Source organism: Phyllobates terribilis, unplaced genomic scaffold (genome assembly GCF_046119375.1).
Source record: "Phyllobates terribilis strain yellow unplaced genomic scaffold, ASM4611937v1 Scaffold_5__5_contigs__length_657084704, whole genome shotgun sequence".
Lineage (NCBI taxonomy): Eukaryota > Metazoa > Chordata > Amphibia > Anura > Dendrobatidae > Phyllobates > Phyllobates terribilis.
The window spans coordinates 533526717-533545533 of NW_027362765.1; positions in this window are offsets into that span (position 1 = coordinate 533526717).

The window sequence follows — 18817 nt, forward strand, 5'->3', positions numbered from 1 at the left end:
ATCTATACTGACCTCCATCAGGTTGGAAATTCAAAATAATTTTTATCTGCATCTACCTCTGAAAAAATATTTGGGCTTCTAGCTGTGTGTGGGACTTGTTCTATTAATCCATCTATACAGACCTCCATCAGGTTGCAAACTGAATATATTTTTTTCTGCATCTACCTCTGAAAAAATATTGGGCTTCTAGCTGTGTGTGGGACTTGTTGTATTAGTCCATCTATACTGACCTCCATCAGGTTGCAAACTGAATATATTTTTTTCTGCATCTACCTCTGAAAAAATATTGGGCTTCTAGCTGTATGTGGGACTTGTTCTATTAATCCATCTATACAGACCTCCATCAGGTTGCAAACTGAATATATTTTTTTCTGCATCTACCTCTGAAAAAATATGTGGCCTTCTAGCAGTGTGTGGGACTTTCTCTATTAGTCCATCTATGCTGACCTCCATCAGGTTGCAAATTCAAAATAATTTTTTGTCTGCATCTAGCTCTGAAAAAATATTGGGCTTCTAGCTGTGTGTGGGACTTGTTGTATTAGTCCATCTATACTGACCTCCATCAGGTTGCAAACTGAATATATTTTTTTCTGCATCTACCTCTGAAAAAATATTGGGCTTCTAGCTGTGTGTGGGACTTGTTCTATTAATCCATCTATACAGACCTCCATCAGGTTGCAAACTGAATATATTTTTTTCTGCATCTACCTCTGAAAAAATATTGGGCTTCTAGCTGTGTGTAGGACTTGTTCTATTAATCCATCTATACAGACCTCCATCAGGTTGCAAACTGAATATATTTTTTTCTGCATCTACCTCTGAAAAAATATTGGGCTTCTAGCTGTGTGTGGGACTTGTTCTATTAATCCATCTATACAGACCTCCATCAGGTTGCAAACTGAATATATTTTTTTCTGCATCTACCTCTGAAAAAATATTGGGCTTCTAGCTGTGTGTGGGACTTGTTGTATTAGTCCATCTATACTGACCTCCATCAGGTTGCAAACTGAATATATTTTTTTCTGCATCTACCTCTGAAAAAATATTGGGCCTTCTAGCAGTGTGTGGGACTTTCTCTATTAGTCCATCTATACTGACCTCCATCAGGTTGCAAATTCAAAATAATTTTTTGTCTGCATCTAGCTCTGAAAAAATATTGGGCTTCTAGCTGTGTGTGGGACTTGTTGTATTAGTCCATCTATACTGACCTCCATCAGGTTGCAAATTAAAAATAATTTTTATCTGCATCTACAGTACCTCTGAAAAAATATTTGGGCTTCTAGCTGTGTGTGGGACTTGTTCTATTAGTCCATCTATACTGACCTCCATCAGGTTGCAAATTGAATATAATTTTTATCTGCATCTAGCTCTGAAAAAATATTTGGCCTTCTAGCAGTGTGTGGGACTTTCTCTATTAGTCCATCTATTCTGACCTCCATCAGGTTGCAAATTGAATATAATTTTTATCTGCATCTAGCTCTGAAAAAATATTTGGCCTTCTAGCAGTGTGTGGGACTTTCTCTATTAGTCCATCTATACTGACCTCCATCAGGTTGCAAATTAAAAATAATTTTTATCTGCATCTACCTCTGGAAAAATATTTGGGCTTCTAGCAGTGTGTGGGACTCATTGTATTAGGCCATCTATACCAAGCTCCACCAGCTTTGAAATTAATAATAATTTTTAGCTGCATCTAGCCCTGAAAATAATTTTTCCCAATAGTGGTAGCAATAGAAATATGGGGCGCGCGCCTGGCTAACAAAAATATACGCTTCATAACACAAAACATCAGCCTAGCGCACTGCATTAATAAGATGGCATCATTGTCTCTTCCAGTGCTAGGCCTACTACGCAGGCTAGTATTCCTGTGCCTAAAACACAATGTATGGGTCCGCGCTAGCCACTATGCTGAGGGGTATAAAGCTGCTGCTAATGCTTTATAACAATTCAATTGGCAGATTTTCACAGAGCTCTTCCACAACGCCCACCCATCGGGCAACAGTTGCCCACCCTCCCTATGGGATCTAGTGGCGAATAGTTGATGCCATTAATCAGAGCGTCAGTTGCCCCGTCAACGTGGCAAGCATACGGTAAGGCATGGGAAGAGTGGACACGACTAGTAGCAGGCAGACGGGTTGACCAATGTGAACAAGCCAGATCACAAGTCACCATAGAATTTCTCCACCAGCTAATGATGAGGGGCATATCAGGGGCGTCAGCGCAGCGGTGTCTGACCGGAGTAGCATTTCACTTCCAACTACTGAATTGGGGAGATGTGACAAAGATTCATCATCAGACAATCCATAAAAGGGTGGAAAAGGGGTCAGCCAAGTCAGGAATGTAGACGTCCCGTCCCGTGTCACTAAAACTGATTTCTCACATCTTATCCCTAACACCATTAACATGACACTCACAATTTGAAGCAACACTAATGTCTACTGCATTTGTGATCGCCTTCTTCGGGGCGCTATGTATAAGCGAATTAGTCCCTCAATCCAAAATTACCACCAGTGGACGCTTATTACACCAGGAAGTAGTCATAGCCAATAATGCAATACGTGTACGCATACACCAATCGAAAACGGTTCCAGCGGGCAGGGGTACTTGGGTACTTCTACAACCCACAAACGGTACACTGAGTCGGGTAACAATAGTAAAAACATATCTAACCATCAGATCACAAAGTAATTTCTTCGTATCACACATTGATGGAACGCCATTATCAAGATACCTGTTCCAAGCTATATTTAATAAATGCATAACATCGGCAGGGAACCACCCCAAAGATTACGGGACACACTCATTCCGCATAGGTGCGGCCACGGAAGCAGCAAGAGCAGGACTGTCAGAAACGGAAGTTCAGAGGATAGGGAGATGGCGATCCACGTGTTTGGCGAGATACATAAGACCGGACTTGTTATCCTAACGTGGTTTGTTTCTTTTACAGGTGACGCTAAGCCAACAGTGTGAGTGATAGGCCACTCGTATATATATTGGGCACAAAAAAGGGCGAAAGTCCGCCCAGGCGGGAGGAAATTAGAGTTTCATAACACATATTTCAACTGGAGAGGTATTAGAGGCCTGCTATGGCCACAGGTACTAATGGAGGTAATCAAGGTAGGGAGAGAGGCAAGAGGTCCGGTCATCTTAGTTATACAGGCCGGGGGAAACAACCTAGGTCATCACAAGAGCACATAACTAATGGCAATAATGAAACTAGACACTGAGCGCTTCAGAGAATTTTTCACAAAATTAGCTATAGTATGGTCAGAGATTGTGCCGATAGCGGTATGGCAAGGTGCGCGAGACATCACGGCCATCGAATGGACAAGGCGGGTAATAAATATTCGGATGGCAAAATTTAGAAGAGACAGAGGCGGTGTAGTGATACGACACCGACAACTGGAAGGAGATAAAGCAGGCCTCATACGGCCCGACGGTGTTCACTTAATAGATATTGGACTGGACATATTCCTGTCAGGACTCCAGGACGGAGTGGAACAAGCATTAAGAGTGATGGGTGGGGGTCAGAGTCCTGCATACGAGTACGCTGGATCCTCCGTGGCCTGGAAATAGAAAGGACATGTTGGAGAGTTACACTTGTTGGCCAACTTGCCGGAGTGGGGACCCAGGGCATGCTGCAACAAGCTGAATTATTTTAGAAATAAAATGCCTTTCTAATGGAATGAGTATAAAGAGTTAATAAAGCTGTGACCGATCCTCACCCATCCAGTTGTAAGAGTTACATTATTGGGTTGTCCATGAAAGGGGGGCGGTAGGGGGGCTGAGCATCTGGGTTTGGTTGGGGGTCCCCACAGTCTGCCTAGGCTAGATTAATTTAAAAATTCTTATTAGATACACAGGCGGTGCAGCTTGCTTCGCAGCTGGGCTACTACGCCCAAAGTATTGCCTAGGCTAGATGCAGTTAAAAATTCTACGCTGACTAGCAGACACTGAAGATTTGGAGCAGACCTCTGAGTAAACAGCTCTTCAGACTCAACCATCTGTGTTACCCCAAGCCATAGCGTATGTAGTTTCTTACAGTTAAAAGGGGGGGGTGCGACCCAACCCACCTGGAATTGACGATGCCAACGTCACGTAAGACACAGCAAGGGGACTCCCAAAATTGTGGCACATACACCACTTAACCCTAGAACGCATACCTGTGGCCTTGCAGGCCCGCCCAGTTAATTGTTTTCTATTTTCTGCAAGATTGCTTTAGTTAGAATTTTGAAACTCTAGGTATTCTTCATGTATATAGTTGTTTGTTATTTGAGTTTGAGTTATTCCATGTTATTTGCACACGGGCCTAAAGGGCCCCAGGTATGTGAAAGTGTAGATTTTTATGGTCATGCGTTCTAGGGTTAAGTGGCATCAATTGCCCCACTGTTGCTTAAAACGGTTGGTGAGGTGATTTTACCAAATCCCCAAGTTTTTAGTCTCCCAAGGATGACACAGGGGTAGAAATGTCCTTGCGAATCCATGATTTGATCATCTTTATGAACGTGAGTCTGTCTACATTCTCAGCGCTTATCTGTCAGCACACCACCAGCAGCGCTGAACACACGTTCAGAGAGAACGCTGGCTGCATGGCATGACAAGATCTCCAAGGCGTGAGTGGCGAGCTCCGGCGATTTTTCAAGATTGGAATACCAAAATGAGCAAGGGTCCAGTGACACAGTCATGGCTTCGATGTTCACTTGGAGATTCTCCTGTACCATCCTCTCTAGGCATTGACTATGTGTCAGACTTCTTGTCTCCTGTGGCCTTGCAAAGGATGGTCTAAAAAAGTGGTGAAACGATTCCACAAAATTGCTGTTACCAGCAGATACTGTGTTACTGTTACTGTTTGAGTGATGAAGACTCGACAGTCCCACCGTTGGCAAGTTAGAACTGTGAGATTCACTACGTGCACCACTGGTGTTTTGTGGAAAAGCACATGTAAGATTCTGCAACAGATACTCCTGCATTCGTCAATACCTTTTTATGGCAGGAATTATTTCGGCAAATATACTTTTGTACCGGGGATCTATGAGTGTGGCAACCCAGTAGTCGGGATTACTTCGAATTCTGACAATCTGGGGGTCATGTTGCAGGTAGTGCAGCAAGAAGGCACTCATGTGTCTTGCGCATCCAGAAGGACCAAGTCCTTGTTGTGTTGGTAGCGAGGTAAGAATCATGCTTCCTTCCTCTGCCCTCTCCCTCCAACCTCGCACAACAGAAATGTGATCAAGGTCTCCCTCATCTGATGAGTCTTCCATGCCCATTGCCAGTTCGTCCTCCACTTCTTCCTCGGCTCCTGCACCTTCCTCAACAGTTTGGCTGCTACCATGCGCCCTGGTTAATCCCTCTCCCCCACCCTCCCATGCCTGCCGCCTTGGTGCTGCCAACCGTCTGGACCTTGGAGATGTTATCCCTTCCGCATACGACTCCTCCTCTACTTCCTCCAGCTCCTCTTGTCCCACCAACTGACTCCGAATTCTGTTTAACATGTGCTCCAGCATGTAAATCACCGGAATAGTCATGCTGATAATGGCATCGTCAGCACTAAACATCATCGTCGCCATTTCAAGACTGTGCAGAAGGGTGCATAGGTCCCTGATCTGAGACCACTCCTCCAGCGTGATTTGCCCCACCTCTGGATCTCGTTGGCCCAGGCTATACGTCAGAACGTATTGCACCAGGGCTTGTCGGTGCTGCCACAGTCGCTGCAACATGTGCAGAGTTGAATTCCACCGTGTCGGCACATCGCATTTCAGCCGGTGAACTGGCAGGCCCAACGACTTCTCTAGAGATGTAAGTCGTTGAACTGCAGGATGCGAACGGCGGAAGTGAGCACACAGCGACCGTGCACTCTGCAGAAGGCCATCTAGTCCGGGATAGTGGGCTAAAAATTGCTGGACAACCAGGTTCAACACGTGAGCCATACAAGGCACGTGTGTGACATTGCCCCGGCGAAGTGCCGCACCCAGGTTTGCAGCATTGTCGCACATGGCCTTCCCTGGTTGCAGGTCCAGTGGAGACAACCTTTCATGAAACTGGGTCTCCAGAGCTGACCAAAACTCCTCAGCTGTGTGACTCACATTTCCCAGACATTTCAAAGTAAACACTGATGCGTTGAGCCCTGCTGCCAGCATAGTAAGGAGGTGTGCAGGATTCCTTCTGCGCAGTTAGAAAGCAGGTGGCATTATCAGACAGGTTTTGGGTGCAGGTGGAGGACCGAGAGGAGGTTGAGGAGGCAGAAGCAGTGGAGGAAGTTCGAGATAAAGAGGATTAACACACAACTCGTGGGGACGGTAAGACTTGGACAGCAGCCCCTTGTCCTGCTGTCACCATAGTTACCCAGTTCCCAGTCAGCGACATGTAACGCCCCTGTCCATGCCTTCTCGTCCAAGTGTCTGTGGTGAAGTGCACCCTGTCACACACAGAGTTTCTCAAAGAAGCGGTGATGTTGTGTGCGACATGCTAGTGGAGCGCAGGCACACCTTTCTTTGAGAAGTAGTGCCGACTGGGCATCTGGTACTGGGGCACTGTGACGGACATAAGGTCTTGAAAATCCTCTGTGTCCTCCAGGTGGAAAGGCAGCATTTCTGTAGCCAACAGCTTGCAGACGGTGAAATTCAACCTCTTAGCTTTCTCATGGCTAGGAGGAAATGGTCTTTTACTTTTCCACATCTGAGGGACCGAGGGCTGGCTGTTGTGCTTAGACGGTGTTGAGTAGGGTGTCCCCGGCAACTGCCGGTCTGTGAGGAAGATGCAGGCGGACATGTTAGGTTGCCTTGATCCAAAGGTGGTGCTCTCGATGTCGGAGAGCGCTCAACACTAGCAGGTGTTTCCACTTCCCAATGAACTGACGACCTGCCAATCACACTGGCTGTTGCGGGTAAAGAGGTGGCAGGTCTGCGTCCAAAAACATGTGTGACTGCTGTCCCCCCAGTCACAGAGGATGAAGAGGCTGCGGATGCACAAGATGGGGCAGACGGTGGTTGGCCCAGCCGGATAGGCCGCATTGTAGCACAGTGAGCTTCCCACTGCAACTTATGCTTCATATCCATGTGACGGTACATGCATGAAGTACTCAAACTATGTATTTTTTGGCCTCTACTTAGCTTTTGCTGACAAATATTACAGATAACACGAGTTGGGTCATCCTTATCGATCTGAATAAATGCCCAGGCTATGCAAGGCTTAGAGCCCATGTGACCTGAAGAGCCACTACGACTTGTGGTCAGAGGCAGAGTTGTGGTTGAGGATGCAGTTGTTGACGTGCTTCCAGTACTCCGTCTCTGTTCAGGAAGGCGCAACCTAACCTCGTCGTCAATAGCATCTGTGATGCCCCGCTGCGCTTGGTATCACATATCCTAGAAGAGTGCATTGATGGAATCCTCCACAAGAGGCCCCCATAAACATTCACACATCTCCACCTTCCACCTCAGACCAGCAGAGGGAGCCCGTTAGGGATATAAAAAGGGAAGGTGGAGCTAGGCAGTTCAGTTCCTCTGAAGAGTTCCTGCAGTAGAGAAGTCTAAGAGAGGTCAGTCTGCAGTGGAGCTCAGTCTAGTCTAGAGAACGCAGTTAATAGTTCAGCAGTGGAGCACGAGGCTCCTGCTTGCTAGATTCAGGGAGCCCAGATAGAGCTTAAGGTGTGCCGGTGCCGTAAGATCAGTGAAGCGCGGCAAGCTGCCGTTAGTGTGTATAGCCTAGTGAGGGCCCGAGTAGGCCGAAGGCGAGTGGCGAGTTAGTACATAAGGGGCAGAGGAGCTTAACCAGCTCACCCCGAAGCATTTACCGGACACAGGATCCGAGCTTACCGGTATCTCTATGACCCAGTAAGGCATAACCGGAATCCCTGGAGAACTACAAGTCCCAGGATCGCTAAGGTGCTGATATGTAACAGAGCCAGGAGACGCTTAGGCCCCGCATACTGGGAGCGTGAACTCCAAGAGAAGGCCCTACCACAAGGTCAGCCAGCGCAGGACAGAGACAAAGTTAGGCCTAGCTCCAGGCAGGTCAGAAACTAACTACGCAGAGGCAAGAAACAGGAGGCCCTACACCCGCTCATTGGGGAGGATCCTGATATGCACCCTTCACCCTACAGTGCTCCGGGATGTGCCTGAATTTCCACCAGTAAAAGGTACTGAAGTGACTACCGTGTCCATTCCCGTTCTTGCTCTGACCCAGCTGGGTCTCGCCTGTCCTGCATTCCCCCTGCATACGCTGCCCTGAGACCTAGCTCCACCTGTGGGGAGCTATACCATCGAGCTGCCTTATCACCGGCCTCAGTGGACTGCTGCAGCGCTGGTGCTTGTCACCAGATACCACAGGTGGCGTCATGAACTCTTATAAAATTAACAATTATCCACCCTTTTAAAGAGAGACCCCAGGGTACGGGCCAGGGAGCCGACCACCGCGACATCCCCAAGGCCAGGCAAATGCCCGGGTACCGAGTCATCCCCATCCCCAGGGCTAGTCACATCCTCCTCCACCTCCTCTGCTGACCTCATCGACTGTCTGACTGTGGGTTGACAGTAAGTGGGATCTCCAACCTCGTCATCATCACCCTGTGTGTTATCACACCCGTCGCCCTCAGAGCCAACCTCTTCCTGCCCTGACCGAAAAGTCAAGTTGTCGCTCCAATCAGGTATTTGAGTCTCATCATCGTCTTCATCATTGTCTCCACCAACAGGAGTTACAGTTTGGGAACAAGGGTCTACATTATGCTCAGAACCTTCTTCATCTGGTCCTGGATCCAACTTATAAAGATTCTGGGCATCGGATCAGATCATTTCCTCATCTGGATTAACAGAAGCTCTGGAGCAGACCTCCGTTTCCCAGGCTATAGTATGAGTAAACAGCTGGGCAGACTCAGCCATCTGTGTTACCCCATACTCAGACGGGCAGCTGGAGACTTGGGAGCTGTGAGGAAGCAAGTGCGATTGGGGTGACACCTCTGAGGACTGGAGTATTTGCGATGTTGAAATTGAGGTGATGGAGAGCCCACTTGAAGGAGCACTTGATATCCGTTGAAGCACCTGCTGTTTTTGTGCCTCATCTAGAATTTGTAGCGATGGGCGTGTCCGTAAGAATGGGATCGTATCACATTGTCCACGAAAAGAAGTCGACATCTTAGTTTGGCTGGAAGATGGTCTTTCTTCTGCAGATGTTACTCCCCCCCCCACCGTGGGGGGCCTCGACCCACCGGCGGACAGGCACCAGTATTGGGATAGGGGGGCTGGCCGTCAGGGTCCACCGCGGCTCTGGCACAAACCCGGCGACACAGAGGTGGCACAGGCAGGAACAGACTGGCCGTGTCAGCTTCTCCTTTTACTCCTCCACCTCTTTTCTTTTCGCATGACTATATGTACTTGTCACTTTTCCATGTGTTAGTTGTGTCTTCTGAGCAGTTTGTCAGCTTTTGGACACCTTTGAAGGTGTTTTCTATGTGTTTCTATGTGTTTTTGTTTGCCTGCCATTGGTTTTAATGGTGTTCGAAGGTGTTCGACGAATAGTTCGACGAACAGTTCGGCGAACACACGGGTGTTCGACGAACCGAACTCGAACACTACGGGGGTGGCTCAACACTAAAGATGACTCCTATTCTTGATCAAGATTAGCAACTCTCCCAAACAGAAGGGAGGAATTAGTCAGACCTTAACCTTAACCTTAAATTACCCTGTTCCTCTATGTCAAAAAAGGGGGAGACACAAGTGAATCCTTCCGATCTAGCAGCTGAGGTCACGGTTAAATTACTACCGGAAATTAAAGCTATAATCCAATCTACTCTTAACTCTGCCTTTAAAAGATCTACAGGATGGGCAGGATGAACAAGCCGAACAATTGACTGAGTTGGAAGCATGCATTTCAACTATAGAGGACTACTTAAAAGATGACCACAGCAGTATGACAGACATCGCCCGCATTAACCGGATTTTGAGGGACCGTATAGATGACTTAGAAAACCGTACCCGTAGAAGCAATCTACGTCTAGTGGGGCTACCGGAGTCATACACTCAGACCATCCTGAAGTCACTATGCAAAAACGACATTCCGAGAGCTCTAAAGCTACCAGAGGGTAAAAAGGTAGAGAGGGTGAACAGGATTGGCCCTTCACCTTCTACCTCCACAAACCGGGATGCATCCAGACCACATTAGGTCATCATGAAATTCCTGGATTACAATGATAAAGCAGACATCATACGGGCATATCAACAGCTAGACCACCCACTGATCATCCAGGGTCATAAATAGAGATGAGCGTTGTTCTACTCGAACTGTTCGCCAATCTCAAATTCGAGCTGTTTTGGGCGGTGTTCGAGCCGTTCGGCGAACACGAACAATTTGAGAAAAATTCGGCTGTTCGAGGTTATGTTCGATAACTGTTCGTGCACCAAAATCATAACTGGATTTTTTCTCAGTAATGATGAAAATTAATGTTAATACGCAGTTTGAGTGTACAGCGGGGTGGGGGGAGGGGCAGGGGATGGATCGCTGCAGGAACAATGAAGATCTCCATTTTTTTTTCTCTTTCCCGCATTTACAGTGGGGAGGTGCAATCTGTCAGCCTATCAGCAGCGCACACACGGAGCGAAGTGCTTTTTTTCACACAAGCAAGGGCATGTGTCATTGGCAGTGTATGTCACATGTCCTTGCCCTATAAGACCAAGCCATTTTCCCCGTCGCCACCATTTTCTCACTGCTGCAGCTGCGTGTTAGACGGCACCGCTGTTGCTGTGTGCGCTATACCTTGTTAATTTCAAGCCAATTTTCGCACAAATATACAGATAGCTTGGGAGTAGGGAATAGTTGTGATTGCAGTCCTTTTAAGGACTAGGTTACAGCATTTCCTACGACTTTTATCAGGCAGGTCTGTGCTCTTAAATAGATAGGTTGTGGGAGTAAAGACTAATTGTAATTGGAGTCCTTTTCAGGACTAGGTTACATCAGTTCCTATCAGTTTTTGCCAGGCAGGTCTGTGCCAGTGCTGTGCAAGTTTTTTTCACAGCATTTGGCTGAATCTAGCAAAGCTAATCCTTTTTGGCCTATTGCAGAGTGTGTTAGTCAGTGGAGTAGCCTATCTGTGTTGCAAGATATACCACCTGTGTATAGAATACCAATTTTTTTACTGCACCTAGTGAAGTAAAATCTTTTGGGCATAGCATCATTCTATTAGTCCATCTATACTGACCTCCATCAGGTTGCAAACTGAATCTAATTTTTTTCTGCATCTAGCTCTGAAAAAATATTGGGCTTCTAGCTGTGTGTGGGTCTTGTTCTATTAATCCATCTATACTGACCTCCATCAGGTTGCAAACTGAATCTAATTTTTTTCTGCATCTAGCTCTGAAAAAATATTGGGCTTCTAGCTGTGTGTGGGTCTTGTTCTATTAATCCATCTATACTGACCTCCATCAGGTTGCAAACTGAATATAATTTTTTTCTGCATCTAGCTCTGAAAAAATATTTGGCCTTCTAGCAGTGTGTGGGACTTGTTCTATTAGTCCACCTATACTGACCTCCATCAGGTTGCAAACTGAATATATTTTTTTCTGCATCTACCTCTGAAAAAATATTGGGCTTCTAGCTGTGTGTGGGATTTGTTGTATTAGTCCATCTATACTGACCTCCATCAGGTTGCAAACTGAATATAATTTTTTTCTGCATCTAGCTCTGAAAAAATATTGGGCTTCTAGCTGTGTGTGGGTCTTGTTCTATTAATCCATCTATACTGACCTCCATCAGGTTGCAAACTGAATCTAATTTTTTTCTGCATCTAGCTCTGAAAAAATATTGGGCTTCTAGCTGTGTGTGGGTCTTGTTCTATTAATCCATCTATACTGACCTCCATCAGGTTGCAAACTGAATATAATTTTTTTCTGCATCAAGCTCTGAAAAAATATTTGGCCTTCTAGCAGTGTGTGGGACTTGTTCTATTAGTCCACCTATACTGACCTCCATCAGGTTGCAAACTGAATATATTTTTTTCTGCATCTACCTCTGAAAAAATATTGGGCTTCTAGCTGTGTGTGGGACTTGTTGTATTAGTCCATCTATACTGACCTCCATCAGGTTGCAAACTGAATCTAATTTTTTTCTGCATCTAGCTCTGAAAAAATATTGGGCTTCTAGCTGTGTGTGGGTCTTGTTCTATTAATCCATCTATACTGACCTCCATCAGGTTGCAAACTGAATATAATTTTTTTCTGCATCTAGCTCTGAAAAAATATTGGGCTTCTAGCTGTGTGTGGGTCTTGTTCTATTAATCCATCTATACTGACCTCCATCAGGTTGCAAACTGAATATAACTTTTTTCTGCATCTAGCTCTGAAAAAATATTGGGCTTCTAGCTGTGTGTGGGTCTTGTTCTATTAATCCATCTATACTGACCTCCATCAGGTTGCAAACTGAATATAATTTTTTTCTGCATCTAGCTCTGAAACAATATTGGGCTTCTAGCTGTGTGTGGGTCTTGTTCTATTAATCCATCTATACTGACCTCCATCAGGTTTCAAACTGAATATAATTTTTTTCTGCATCTAGCTCTGAAAAAATATTTGGCCTTCTAGCAGTGTGTGGGACTTGTTCTATTAGTCCACCTATACTGACCTCCATCAGGTTGCAAACTGAATATATTTTTTTCTGCATCTACCTCTGAAAAAATATTGGGCTTCTAGCTGTGTGTGGGACTTGTTGTATTAGTCCATCTATACTGACCTCCATCAGGTTGCAAACTGAATCTAATTTTTTTCTGCATCTAGCTCTGAAAAAATATTGGGCTTCTAGCTGTGTGTGGGTCTTGTTCTATTAATCCATCTATACTGACCTCCATCAGGTTGCAAACTGAATATAATTTTTTTCTGCATCTAGCTCTGAAAAAATATTGGGCTTCTAGCTGTGTGTGGGTCTTGTTCTATTAATCCATCTATACTGACCTCCATCAGGTTGCAAACTGAATATAATTTTTTTCTGCATCTAGCTCTGAAAAAATATTGGGCTTCTAGCTGTGTGTGGGTCTTGTTCTATTAATCCATCTATACTGACCTCCATCAGGTTGCAAACTGAATATAATTTTTTTCTGCATCTAGCTCTGAAACAATATTGGGCTTCTAGCTGTGTGTGGGTCTTGTTCTATTAATCCATCTATACTGACCTCCATCAGGTTGCAAACTGAATATAATTTTTTTCTGCATCTAACCCAGCCAATAGTTTTGGCCTAATACCACAGTTTGGCCACTCAGCTCTGCTCGGTTACCATCCATTGTTTTTTTGTGTAAACAACTCCAGAGTTGTGAATTAGTTAACCACCAAAATGAGTGGAAAAAGGCCTGCTGCTGGTGGAAAGGGGAATAGGCGTGTTGGGAAGGGGAAAAAAGGTTGTGTCCGTGGGGTAGGTGTTAAAGCAACAGTAACATCTGCAGAAGAAAGACCATCTTCCAGCCAAACTAAAATGTCTACTTCTTTTAGCGGACAATGTGATAAGATCCCTTTCTTACGGCCACGCCAATCGCTACAAATTCCAGATGAGGCACAAAAACAGCAGGTGCTTCAACGGATATCAAGTGCTCCTTTAAGTGGGCTCTCCTCCACATCAACTTCAACATCACAAATACTCCAGTCCTCAAAGGTGTCACCCAAATCGCACTTGCTTCCTCACAGCTCCCAAATCTCCAGCTGCCCGTCTGGGTATGAGGTAGAACAGATGGTTGAGTCTGCAGAGCTGTTTACTCATACTATAGCCTGGGAATCAGAGGTCCACTCCAGCGCTTCTGTGAATCCAGACGAGGAAATGATCTGCACTGATGCCCAGAATCTTTATGAGTCGGATCCAGGACCAGACGCAGAAGGTTCTGACCATAATGTAGACCCTCATTCCCAAACTGTAACTCCTGTTGGTGGAGACAATGAGGAAGACGATGATAAGACTCAAATACCTGATTGGAGCGACAACTTTAGTTTTTTGTCAGGGCAGGAACAGGTTGGCTCTGAGGACGACGGGTGTGATAACACACAGGGTGATGATGATGAGGTTGGAGATCCCACTTACTGTCAACCCACAGTCAGCCAAGAGATGAGGTCAGCAGAGGAGGTGGAGGAAGATGCTAGTGACGACGAGGTCAGGTTGCGCCTTCCTGGACAGAGACGTAGTACTGGAAGCACGTCAACAACTGCATCCTCAAACACAACTCTGCCTCTCACCACAAGTCGTGGTGGCTCTTCAGGTCGCATGGGTGCTAAGCCTTGCATAGCCTGGGCATTTTTTCAGATCGATAAAGATGACCCAACTCGTGTTATCTGTAACATTTGTCAGCAAAAGATAAGTAGAGGCCAAAAAATACAGAGTTTGAGTACTTCATGCATGAACCGGCACATGGACATGAAGCATAAGTTGCAGTGGGAAGCTCAGTGTGCTACAATGCGGCCTAGCCGGCCGGGCCAACCACCGTCTGCCATATCTTGTGCATCCGCGGCCTCTTCATCCTCTGTGACTGGGGGGACAGCAGTCACACCTGTTTTGGGGCGCAGACCTGCCACCTCTTTACCCGCAACAGCCAGCGTGATTGGCAGGTCATCATTTTCTTTGGAGGTGGGAACACCAGCTGGTGTTGAGCGCTGTCCGACATCGATAGCACCACCTTTGGATGAAGGCAACCTAACATGTCCGCCTGCATCTTCCTCACAGACCGGCAGTTTGCCGGGGACACCCTTATCAACCCCGTCTAAGCACAATAGCCAGCCCTCGGTCCCTCAGATGTGGACAAGTAAAAGACCATTTCCTCCTAGCCATGAGAAAGCTAAGAGGTTGAATTTCACCATATGCAAGCTCTTGGCTACAGAAATGCTGCCTTTCCGCCTGGTGGACACAGAGGATTTTCGAGACCTTATGTCCGTCGCAGTGCCCCAGTACCAGATGCCCAGTCGGCACTACTTCTCAAAGAAAGGTGTGCCTGCGCTCCACCAGCATGTCGCACACAACATCACCGCTTCTTTGAGAAACTCTGTGTGTGACAGGGTGCATTTCACCACAGACACTTGGACGAGTAGGCATGGACAGGGGCGTTACATGTCGCTGACTGGGCACTGGGTAACTATGGTGACAGCAGGACAAGGGACTGCTGTCCAAGTCTTGCCGTCCCCACGAGTTGTGCGTCAATCCTCTTTATGTCAAAGTTCCTCCACTGCTTCTGCCTCCTCAACCTCCTCTCGGTCTTCCACCTGCACCCAAAGCCTGTCTGGTCATGCCACAAGCTTTCTAACTGCGCAGAAGGGATCCTGCACACCTCCTTACTATGCTGGCAGTAGGGCTCAACGTCATCAGGCGGTTTTTACATTGAAATGTCTGGGAAATGTGAGTCACACAGCTGAGGAGTTGTGGTCAGCTCTGGAGAACCAATTTCATGAATGGTTGTCTCCACTGGACCTGAAACCAGGGAAGGCCGTGTGCGACAATGCTGCAAACCTGGGTGCGGCCCTTCGCCGGGGCAATGTCACACACGTGCCTTGTATGGCTCACGTGTTGAACGTGGTTGTCCAGCAATTTTTAGCCCACTATCCCAGACTAGATGGCCTTCTGCAGAGGGCACGGTCGCTGTGTGCTCACTTCCGCCGTTCGCATCCCGCAGCTCAGCGACTTACATCTCTACAGAAGTCGTTGGGCCTGCCACTTCACCGGCTAAAATGCGATGTGCCTACCCGGTGGAATTCAACTCTGCACATGTTGCAGCGACTGTGGCAGCACCGACAAGCCCTGGTGCAATACGTTCTGACGTATAGCCTGGGCCAACGAGATTCAGAGGTGGGGCAAATCACGCTGGAGGAGTGGTCTCAGATCAGGGACCTATGCACCCTTCTGCACAGTTTTGAAATGGCGACGAAGATGTTTAGTGCTGACGATGCCATTATCAGCATGACTATTCCGGTGATTTACATGCTGAAGCACATGTTAAACAGAATTCGGAGTCAGGTGGTGGCACAAGAGGAGGTGGAGGAAGTAGAGGAGGAGGAGTTGTATGCGGAAGGGCTAACATCTGCAAGGTCCAGACGGTCGGCAGCACCAAGGCGGCAGGCATGTGAGGGTGGGGGAGATGGTTTTACCAGGGCGCATGGTAGCAGCCAAACTAGTGAGGAAGGTGCAGGAGCCCAGGAAGAAGTGGAGGACGAACTGATGGAAGACTCATCAGATGAGGGAGACCTTGATCACATTTCTGTTGTGCGAGGTTGGGGGGAGAGGACAGAGGAAGGAAGCATGATTGTTACCTCGCCACCAACACAACAGGGACTTGGTGCTCCTGGATGCGCAACACACATGAGTGCCTTCTTGCTGCACTACCTGCAACATGACCCTCGAATTGTGAGAATTAGAAATAATCCTGACTACTGGGTTGCCACACTGTTAGATCCCCGGTACAAAAGTAAATTTGCAGAAATTATTCCTGCCATAGAAAGGGATGCACGCATGCAGGAGTATCAGCAGAGACTGTTGCAGAATCTTACATGTGCTTTTCCACAAAATACCAGTGGTGCACGTAGTGAATCTCACAGTTCCAACTTGCCAACCGTGGGACCGTCAAGTGTTCAGCACTCAAACCGTAACAGAACCACAGTATCTGCTGGTAACATCAATTTTGCGGAATCATTTCACCACTTTTTTAGCCCATCCTTTGCAAGGCCACAGGAGACAAGAAGTCTGACACATAGTCAACGCCTAGAGACGATGGTACAGGAGTATCTCCAAGTAAACATTGAAGCCACGACTGTGTCACTGGACCCTTGCTCTTTTTGGGCTTCCAATCTGGATAAATGGCCGGAGCTAGCCACTTACGCCTTGGAGATCTTGTCATGCCCCGCAGCCAGCGTTCTGTCTGAACGTGTGTTCAGCGCTGCTGGTGGTGTGCTGACAGATAAGCGCACGCGGCTCTCCACTGATAATGTAGACAGACTCACGTTCATAAAGATGAACAAATCATGGATCCGAAACGACTTTTCTACCCCTGTGTCATCCTGGGGAGAGTAAAAGCTTGATGATTGGTTAAAATCACCCTACCAACCGTTTTAAGCTTTCAAATTAGTAATCATGTTTATCTGTATCTTGGCTGGAAAATAATTTGGGCCTTGTAGCAGTGTGCAGTACTGATTCTATTAGGCCATCTATACTAAACTCCACCAGATTTAAAATTACTAATCATGTTTATCTGTATCTTGGCTGGAAAATAATTTGGGCCTTGTAGCAGTGTGCAGTACTGTTTCTATTAGGCCATCTATACTAAACTCCACAAGATTTAAAATTACTAATCATGTTTATCTGTATCTTGGCTGGAAAATAATTTGGGCTTTGTAGCAGTGTGTAGCACTGATCCTATTAGGCCATCTATACTAAAGCTTCACCAGATTTAAAATTAAAAATAATTTTTAGCTGCATCTAGCCCGGAAAATAATTTTGGGGCTCCGAGATGCGCAAGACACATAAGTGCCTTCTTGCTGCACTACCTGCAGCATGACCCTCATATTGTCAGAATTCGAAGTAATCATGACTACTGGGTTGCCACACTCTTAGATCCCCCAAACTTTTCGATCAACCTTTTCATTTTAATAAAGACCAAAAAAATGGTCATTTTTGAAATTATAAGCATTAGCAGGTTGTTAGAAACTGAAATCAAACAGTTTTCAACTCAAAACTTTATTCTAGGTGATGTTACATTTTCACATAGGACCCCTTGTTCGAAAGGAGCTTCTGAACTCTCTCGTCCATTGAATTTGTCAGGTTTTGGATGGTTTCTGCTTCAATTGTTTTGCATGAGGACAGAATACCCTCCCAGAGCTGTTGCTTAGATGTGAACTGCCTCCCGCCATCATAGACACTCCTTTTAATGATGCTCCAAAGGTTCTGAATGGGGTAGAGGTCAGGGGAGCATGGGGGTCACACCATAAGTTTGTCCCCTTTTATGCCCATATCAGCCAGAGATGCAGATGTTTTATGTGCAGCATGAGATGGTGCATTATCATGCAGAAAAATGATCTTGCTGTGAAATACACGGTTCTTCTTCTTGAACCATGGCAGGAAGTGCTGTTTGAGAAAATCCACATACATTATGGAGTTCATCTTTAGCGCCTTCAGGGATCCTAAAGGGGCCGACAATCTCTCTCCCCATGATTCCAGCCCAAAACATTACTCCACCTCCTCCTTGTTGGCGCTGTAGCCGTGTTTGCGTGGGGTGTCCATCAACCAGCCATCCTCCACTCCATCCATCTGGACCATCGAGCGCTGCACGGCACTCATCCGTGAACAAAACTGTTTTGAAATCAGTCTTCATGTAATGTTTGGCCCACTGGAGCCATTTCTGCTTGTGTGAAGTGGATAGAGGAGGTCGACAGGATGGCGTATGCACAGCTGCAAACCTCTGAAGGACCCTGCATCTTGTTGTTCGGGGGACGTTGGAGGCACAAGCAGCTTCAAAAACTTGTCTGCTGCTATGACAAGGCTTTTTGGCCGCTGCTCTTTCAACCTGACGTAATTGCCTGTAGGAAAGAGTCCTCAATTTGCCCTTATCAGCACGCACACGTGTGTACTGTGAATCAGCTACATACTTCTTGATTGCCAAGACACTTCATCCTGATCATCGCACAATGTTGATTGTAGTCATGCCTTGACCTAAACACTCCACAATTTGTTGCTTCTCAGCAGCCGACACATCCTTTTTCTTTCCCATTTTGGCAGAAAATGTAGGCTGCTTAATAATGTGAGAGAGCCTTCTTAAGTAGTCTTGCCTTTCATTGGACACACCTGCCAAACTAATTAGCACAGGTGTCTGCAATTGCTTACAGT